This window comes from Bombus vosnesenskii, unplaced genomic scaffold, assembly GCF_011952255.1.
Source record: "Bombus vosnesenskii isolate JDL3184/JDL3185 unplaced genomic scaffold, Bvos_JDL3184-5_v1.1 scf7180000014709, whole genome shotgun sequence".
In the NCBI taxonomy this organism is placed as follows: domain Eukaryota; kingdom Metazoa; phylum Arthropoda; class Insecta; order Hymenoptera; family Apidae; genus Bombus; species Bombus vosnesenskii.
In genome coordinates, this window is record NW_022883602.1 from 16,001 (window position 1) to 24,000 (window position 8,000).

Genomic DNA, 8,000 nt, shown 5'->3' on the forward strand with positions numbered 1-8,000 from the left:
GGAAATAGAAATGACGGCTATTTTTCGTTAAAAATCGCGATTTGCGAGATATTTTGATTGTTTCGCCGCTCAAATGGATGTGCATTGAATTAGCACTGTGAAATGGAGTTCAACGAGTGCTTAAACGTCGAAATATCTCCAACGGGAAGGAAATGACGGCTATTTTTCGTCAAAATTTTTGAAATTTTCGCGATTTGCGAGATATTTTGATTGTTTAGACGCTTAAATGGTTGTGCATTTCATTAGCACTGTGAAATTGAGTTCAACGAGCGCTTAAACGTCGAAATATCTCCAACGGGAAGAAAATGACGGCTATTTTTCGTCAAAATTTTTGAAGTTTTCGCGATTTGCGAGATATTTTGATTGTTTCGACGCTCAAATGGTTGTGCATTGAATTAGCACTGTGAAATGGAGTTCAACGAAAGTGCTAAACGTCGAAATATCTCCAACGGAAGGAAATGACGGCTATTTTTCGTTAAAATCGCGATTTGCGAGATATTTTGATTGTTTCGACGCTCAACTGATGTGCATTGAATTAGCACTGTGAAATGGAGTTCAACGAGCGCTTAAACGTCGAAATATTTCTCCCCAACGGGAAGGAAATGACGGCTATTTTTCGTCAAAATTTTTGAAATTTTCGCGATTTGCGAGATATTTTGATTGTGTCGACGCTCAAATGGTTGTGCATGGAATTAGCACTGTGAAATGGAGTTCAACGAGTGCTTAAACGTCGAAATATGTCCAACGGGAAGCAAATGACGGCTATTTTTCGTCAAAATTTTTGAAATTTTCGCGATTTGCGAGATATTTGGATTGTTTCGACGCTTAAATGGTTGTGCATTGAATTAGCACTGTGAAATGGAGTTCAACGAGTGCTTAAACGTCGAAATATCTTCAACGGGAAGGAAATGACGGCTATTTTTCGTCAAAATCGCGATTTGCGAGATATTTTGATTGTTTCGACGCTTAAATGGTTGTGCATTGAATTAGCACTGTGAAATGGAGTTCAACGAGTGCTTAAACGTCGAAATATCTCCAACGGGAAGGAAATGACGGCTATTTTTCGTCAAAATTTTTGAAATTTTCGCGATTTGCGAGATATTTTGATTGTTTCGACGCTCAAATGGTTATGCATTGAATTAGCACTGTGAAATGGAGTTCAACGAGTGCTTAAACGTCGAAATATCTCCAACGGGAAGGAAATGACGGCTATTTTTCGTCAAAATTTTTGAAATTTTCGCGATTTGCGAGATATTTCGATCGTTTCGACGCTCAAATGGTTGTGCATAGAATTAGCACTGTGAAATGGAGTTCAACGAGCGCTTAAACGTCGAAATATCTCCAACGGGAAGGAAATGACGGCTATTTTTCGTCAAAATCGCGATTTGCGATATATTTTGATTGTTTCGACGCTCAAATGGTTGTGCATTGAATTAGCACTGCGAAATGGAGTTCAACGAGTGCTTAAACGTCGAAATATCTCCAACGGGAAGGAAATGACGGCTATTTATCGTCAAAATCGCGATTTGCGAGATACTTTGATCGTTTCGACGCTCAAATGGTTGTGCATAGAATTAGCACTGTGAAATTGAGTTCAACGAGTGCTTAAACGTCGAAATATCTCCAACGGGAAGGAAATGACGGCTATTTTTCGTCAAAATTTTTGAAATTTTCGCGATTTGCGAGATATTTTGATTGTTTCGACGCTCAAATGGTTGTGCATTGAATTAGCACTGTGAAAGGGAGTTCAGCGAGTGCTTAAACGTCGAAATATCTCCAACGGGAAGGAAATGACGGCTATTTTTCGTCAAAATTTTTGAAATTTTCGCGATTTGCGAGATATTTTGATTGTTTCGGCGCTCAAATGGTTGTGCATTGAATTAGCACTGTGAAATGGAGTTCAACGAGTGCTTAAACGTCGAAATATCTCCAACGGGAAGGAAATGACGGCTATTTTTCGTTAAAATCGCGATTTGCGAGATATTTTGATTGTTTCGACGCTCAAATGGTTATGCATTGAATTAGCACTGTGAAATGGAGTTCAACGAGTGCTTAAACGTCGAAATATCTCCAACGGGAAGGAAATGACGGCTATTTTTCGTCAAAATTTTTGAAATTTTCGCGATTTGCGAGATATTTCGATCGTTTCGACGCTCAAATGGTTGTGCATTGAATTAGCACTGTGAAATGGAGTTCAACGAGTGCTTAAATGTCGAAATATCTCCAACCGGAAGGAAATGACGGCTATTTTTCTTCAAAATTTTTGAATTTTCGCGATTTACGAGATATTTTGATTGTTTCGACGCTCAAGTGGTTGTGCATTGAATTAGCACTGTGAAATGGAGTTCAACGAGTGCTTAAACGTCGAAATATCTCCAACGGGAAGGAAATGACGGCTATTTTTCGTCAAAATCGCGATTTGCGAGATATTTTGATTGTTTCGACGCTTAAATGGTTGTGCATTGAATTAGCACTGTGAAATGGAGTTCAACGAGTGCTTAAAAGTCGAAATATCTCCAACGGGAAGGAAATGACGGCTATTTTTCGTCAAAATTTTTGAAATCTTCGCGATTTGCGAGATATTTTGATTGTTTCGACGCTTAAATGGTTGTGCATTGAATTAGCACTGTGAAATGGAGTTCAACGAGTGCTTTAAACGTCGGAAATATCTCCAACGGAAGCGAAATGACGGCTATTTTTCGTCAAAATTTTTGAAATTTTCGCGATTTGCGAGATATTTGATTGTTTCGACGCTCAAATGGTTGTGCATTGAATTAGACCATGAAATTATTCATCGAGTGCTTAAACGTCGAAAAATACTCCAACGGGAAAGGAAACATTTTGCTGGTTTTCTCGTCGTACCCTTGGAAATTTCTCGTGATTTGCGAGATATTTTGGATTGTTTTCGACGCTTAAATGGTTGTGCATTGAATTAGCACTGTGAAATGGAGTTCAACGAGTGCTTAAACGTCGAAATATCTCCAACGGAAGGAAATGACGGCTATTTTTCGTCAAAATTTTTGAAATTTTCGCGATTTGCGAGATATTTTGATTGTTTCGACGCTCAAATGGTTGTGCATTGAATTAGCAGTATGAAATGGAGTTCAACGAGTGCTTAAACGTCGAAATATCTCCAACGGGAAGGAAATGACGGCTATTTTTCGTCAAAATTTTTGAAATTTTCGCGATTTGCGAGATATTTTGATTGTTTCGGCGCTTAAATGGTTGTGCATTGAATTAGCACTGTGAAATAGAGTTCAACGAGTGCTTAAACGTCGAAATATCTCCAACGGGAAGGAAATGACGGCTATTTTTCGTCAAAATCGCGATTAGCGAGATATTTTGATGGTTTCGACGCTCAAATGGTTGTGCATTGAATTAGCACTGTGAAATGGAGTTCAACGAGTGCTTAAACGTCGAAATATCTCCGACGGGAAGGAAATGACGGCTATTTTTCTTCAAAAATTTTGGAAATTTTCGCGATTTGCGAGATATTTTGGATTGTTTCCTGACGCTCAAATGGTTGTGATTGAATTAGCACTGTGAAATGGACTTCCAATGAGTGCTTAAACGTCGAAATATTCCAACGGAAGGAAATGACGGCTATTTTTCGTCAAAATTTTTGAAATTTCCAATGATTTGCGAGATATTTTAATTGTTTCGACGCTCAAATGGTTGTGCATTGAATTAGCACTGTGAAATGGAGTTCAACGAGTGCTTAAACGTCGAAATATCTCCAACGGGAAGGAAATGACGGCTATTTTTCGTCAAAATTTTCGAAATTTTCGCGATTTGCGAGATATTTGCGAGATATTTTGATTGTTTCGACGCTCAAATGGTTGTGCATTGAATTAGCACTGTGAAATGGAGTACAACGAGTGCTTAAACGTCGAAATATCTCCAACGGGAAGGAAATGACGGCTATTTTTCGTCAAAATTTTCGAAATTTTCGCGATTTGCGAGATATTTTGATTGTTTCTTCGCTTAAATGGTTGTGCATTGCATTAGCACTGTGAAATGGAGTTCAACGAGCGCTTAAACGTCGAAATATCTCCAACGGGAAGGAAATGACGGCTATTTTTCGTCAAAATTTTTGAAATTTTCGCGATTTGCGAGATATTTTGATTGTTTCGACGCTCAAATGGTTGTGCATTGAATTAGCACTGTGAAATGGCATTCAAGGAGTGTTTAAACGTCGAAATATCTCCAACGGGAAGGAAATGACGGCTATTTTTCGTCAAAATTTTTGAAATTTTCGCGATTTGCGAGATATTTTGATTGTTCCGACGCTTAAATGGTTGTGCATTGAATTAGCACTGTGAAATGGAGTTCAACGAGTGCTTAAACGTCGAAATATCTCCAACGGGAAGGAAATGACAGCTATTTTTCGTCAAAAATTTTGAAATTTTCGCGATTTGCGAGATATTTTGATTGCTTCGACGCTCAAATGGTTGCAGGGCATTGAATTAGCACTATGAAAACGGGAGTCTCAACGAGCGTTTAAAACGTCGAAATATCTCCAACGGGAAGGAAATGACGGCTATTTTCGTCAAAATTTTGAAATTTTCGTGATTTGCGAGATATTTTGATTGTTTCTGACGCTTAAATGGTTGTGCATTGAATTAGCACTGTGAAATGGATTTCAGCGAGTGCTTAAACGTCGAAATATCTCCAACGGGAAGGAAATGACGGCTATTTTTCGTCAAAATTTTTGAAATTTTCGCGTTTTGCGAGATATTTTGATTGTTTCGACGCTTAAATGGTTGTGCATTGAATGAGCACTGTGAAATGGAGTTCAACGAGTGCTTAAACGTCGAAATATCTCCAACGGGAAGGAAATGATGGCTATTTTTCGTCAAAATTTTTGAAATTTTCGCGATTTGCGAAATATTTTGATTGTTTCGACGCTTAAATGGTTGTGCATTGCATTAGCACTGTGAAATGGAGTTCAACGAGCGCTTAAACGTCGAAATATCTCCAACGGGAAGGAAATGACGGCTATTTTTCGTCAAAATCGCGATTTGCGAGATATTTTGATGGTTTCGACGCTCAAATGGTTGTGCATTGAATTAGCACTGTGAAATGGAGTTCAACGAGTGCTTAAACGTCGAAATATCTCCAACGGGAAGGAAATGACGGCTATTTTTCTTCAAAATTTTTGAAATTTTCGCGATTTGCGAGATATTTTGATTGTTTCGACGCTCAAATGGTTGTGCATTGAATTAGCACTGTGAAATGGAGTTCAACGAGTGCTTAAACGTCGAAATATCTCCAACGGGAAGGAAATGACGGCTATTTTTCGTCTAAATTTTTGAAATTTTCGCGATTTGCGAGATATTTTGATTTTTTCGACGCTCAAATGGTTGTGCATTGAATTAGCACCGTGAAATGTAGTTCAACGAGTGCTTAAACGTCGAAATATCTCCAACGGGAAGGAAATGACGGCTATTTTTCGTCAAAATCGCGATTTGCGAGATATTTTGATTGTTTCGACGTTCAAATGGTTGTGCATTGAATTAGCACTGTGAAATGGAGTTCAACGAGTGCTTTAAACGTCGAAATATCGCCAACGGGGAGGAAATGACGGCTATTTTTCGTTAAAATCGCGATTTGCGAGATATTTTGATCGTTTCGACGCTCAAATGGATGTGCATTGAATTAGCACTGTGAAATGGAGTTCAACGAGTGCTTAAACGTCGAAATATCTCCAACGGGAAGGAAATGACGGCTATTTTTCGTCAAAATTTTTGAAATTTTCGCGATTTGCGAGATATTTTGATTGTTTCGACGCTCAAATGGTTATGCATTGAATTAGCACTGTGAAATGGAGTTCAACGAGCGCTTAAACGTCGAAATATATCCAACGGGAAGGAAATGACGGCTATTTTTCGTCAAAATCGCGATTTGCGAGATATTTTGATTGTTTCGACGCTCAAATTGTTGTGCATTGAATTAGCACTGTGAAATGGAGTTCAACGAGTGCTTAAACGTCGAAATATCTACAACGGGAAAGAAATGACGGCTATTTTTCGTCAAAATTTTTGAAATTTTCGCGATTTGCGAGATATTTTGATTGTTTCGACGCTCAAATGGTTGTGCATTGAATTAGCACTGTGAAATGGAGTTCAACGAGTGCTTAAACGTCGAAATATCTCCAACGGGAAGGAAATGACGGCTATTTTTCGTCAAAATCGCGATTTGCGAGATATTTTGATGGTTTCGACGCTCAAATGGTTGTGCATTGAATTAGCACTGTGAAATGGAGTTCAACGAGTGCTTAAACGTCGAAATATCTCCAACGGGAAGGAAATGACGGCTGTTTTTCGTCAAAATTTTTGAAATTTTCGCGATTTGCGAGATATTTTGATTGTTTCGACGCTCAAATGGTTGTGCATTGAATTAGCACTGTGAAATGGAGTTCAACGAGTGCTTAAACGTCGAAATATCTCCAACGGGAAGGAAATGGCGGCTATTTTTCGTCAAAATTTTTGAAATTTTCGCGATTTGCGAGATATTTTGATTGTTTCGACGCTCAAATGGTTGTGCATTGAATTCGCACTGTGAAATGGATTTCAACGAGCGCTTAAACGTCGAAATATCACCAACGGGAAGGAAATGACGGCTATTTTTCGTCAAAATCGCGATTTGCGAGATATTTTGATTGTTTCGACGCTCAAATGGTTGTGCATTGAATTAGCACTGCGAAATGGAGTTCAACGAGTGCTTAAACGTCGAAATATCTCCAACGGGAAGGAAATGACGGCTATTTTTCGTCTAAATTTTTGAAATTTCGCGATTTGCGAGATATTTTGATTGTCTCGACGCTCAAATGGTTGTGCATTGAATTAGCACTGTGAAATGGAGTTCAACGAGTGCTTAAACGTCGAAATATCTCCAACGGGAAGGAAATGACGGCTATTTTTCTTCAAAATCGTGATTTGCGAGATATTTTGATTGTTTCGACGCTCGAATGGTTGTGCATTGAATTAGCACTGCATCGGAGTTCAACGAGTGCTTAAACGTCGAAATATCTCCCAACGGGAAGGAAATGACGGCTATTTTTCTTCAAAATTTTTAGAAATTTTCGCGATTTGCGAGATATTTTGGTTGTTTCCTGACGCTCAAATGGTTGTGCATTGAATTAGCACTGTGAAATGGACTTCAACGAGTGCTTAAACGTCGAAATATCTCCAACGGGAAGGAAATGACGGCTATTTTTCGTCAAAATTTTGAAATTTTCGCGATTTGCGATATTTTGATTGTTTCGACGCTTAAATGGTTGTGCATTGCATTAGCACTGTGAAATGGAGTTCAACGAGTGCTTAAACGTCGAAATATCTCCAACGGGAAGGAAATGACGGCTATTTTTCGTCAAATTCGCGATTTGCGAGATATTTTGATTGTTTCGACGCTCAACTGGTTGTGCATTGAATTGGCACTGTGAAATGGAGTTCAACGAGTGCTTAAACGTCGAAATATCTCCAACGGGAAGGAAATGACGGCTATTTTTCGTCAAAATTTTTGAAATTTTCGCGATTTGCGAGATATTTTGATTGTTTCGACGCTCAAATGGTTGTGCATTGAATTGGCACTGTGAAATGGAGTTCAACGAGTGCTTAAACGTCGAAATATCTCCAACGGGAAGGAAATGACGGCTATTTTTCGTCAAAATTTTTGAAATTCTCGCGATTTGCGAGATATTTTGATTGTTTCGACGCTCAAATGGTTGTGCATTGAATTAGCACTGTGAAATGGAGTTCAACGAGTGCTTAAACGTCGAAATATCTCCAACGGGAAGGAAATGACGGCTATTTTTCGTCAAAATTTTTGAAATTTTCGCGATTTGCGAGATATTTTGATTGTTTCGACGCTCAAATGCTTGTGCATTGAATTAGCACTGTGAAATGGAGTTCAACGAGTGCTTAAACGTCGAAATATCTCCAACGGGAAGGAAATGACGGCCATTTTTCGTCAAAATTTTTGAAATTTTCGCGATTTGC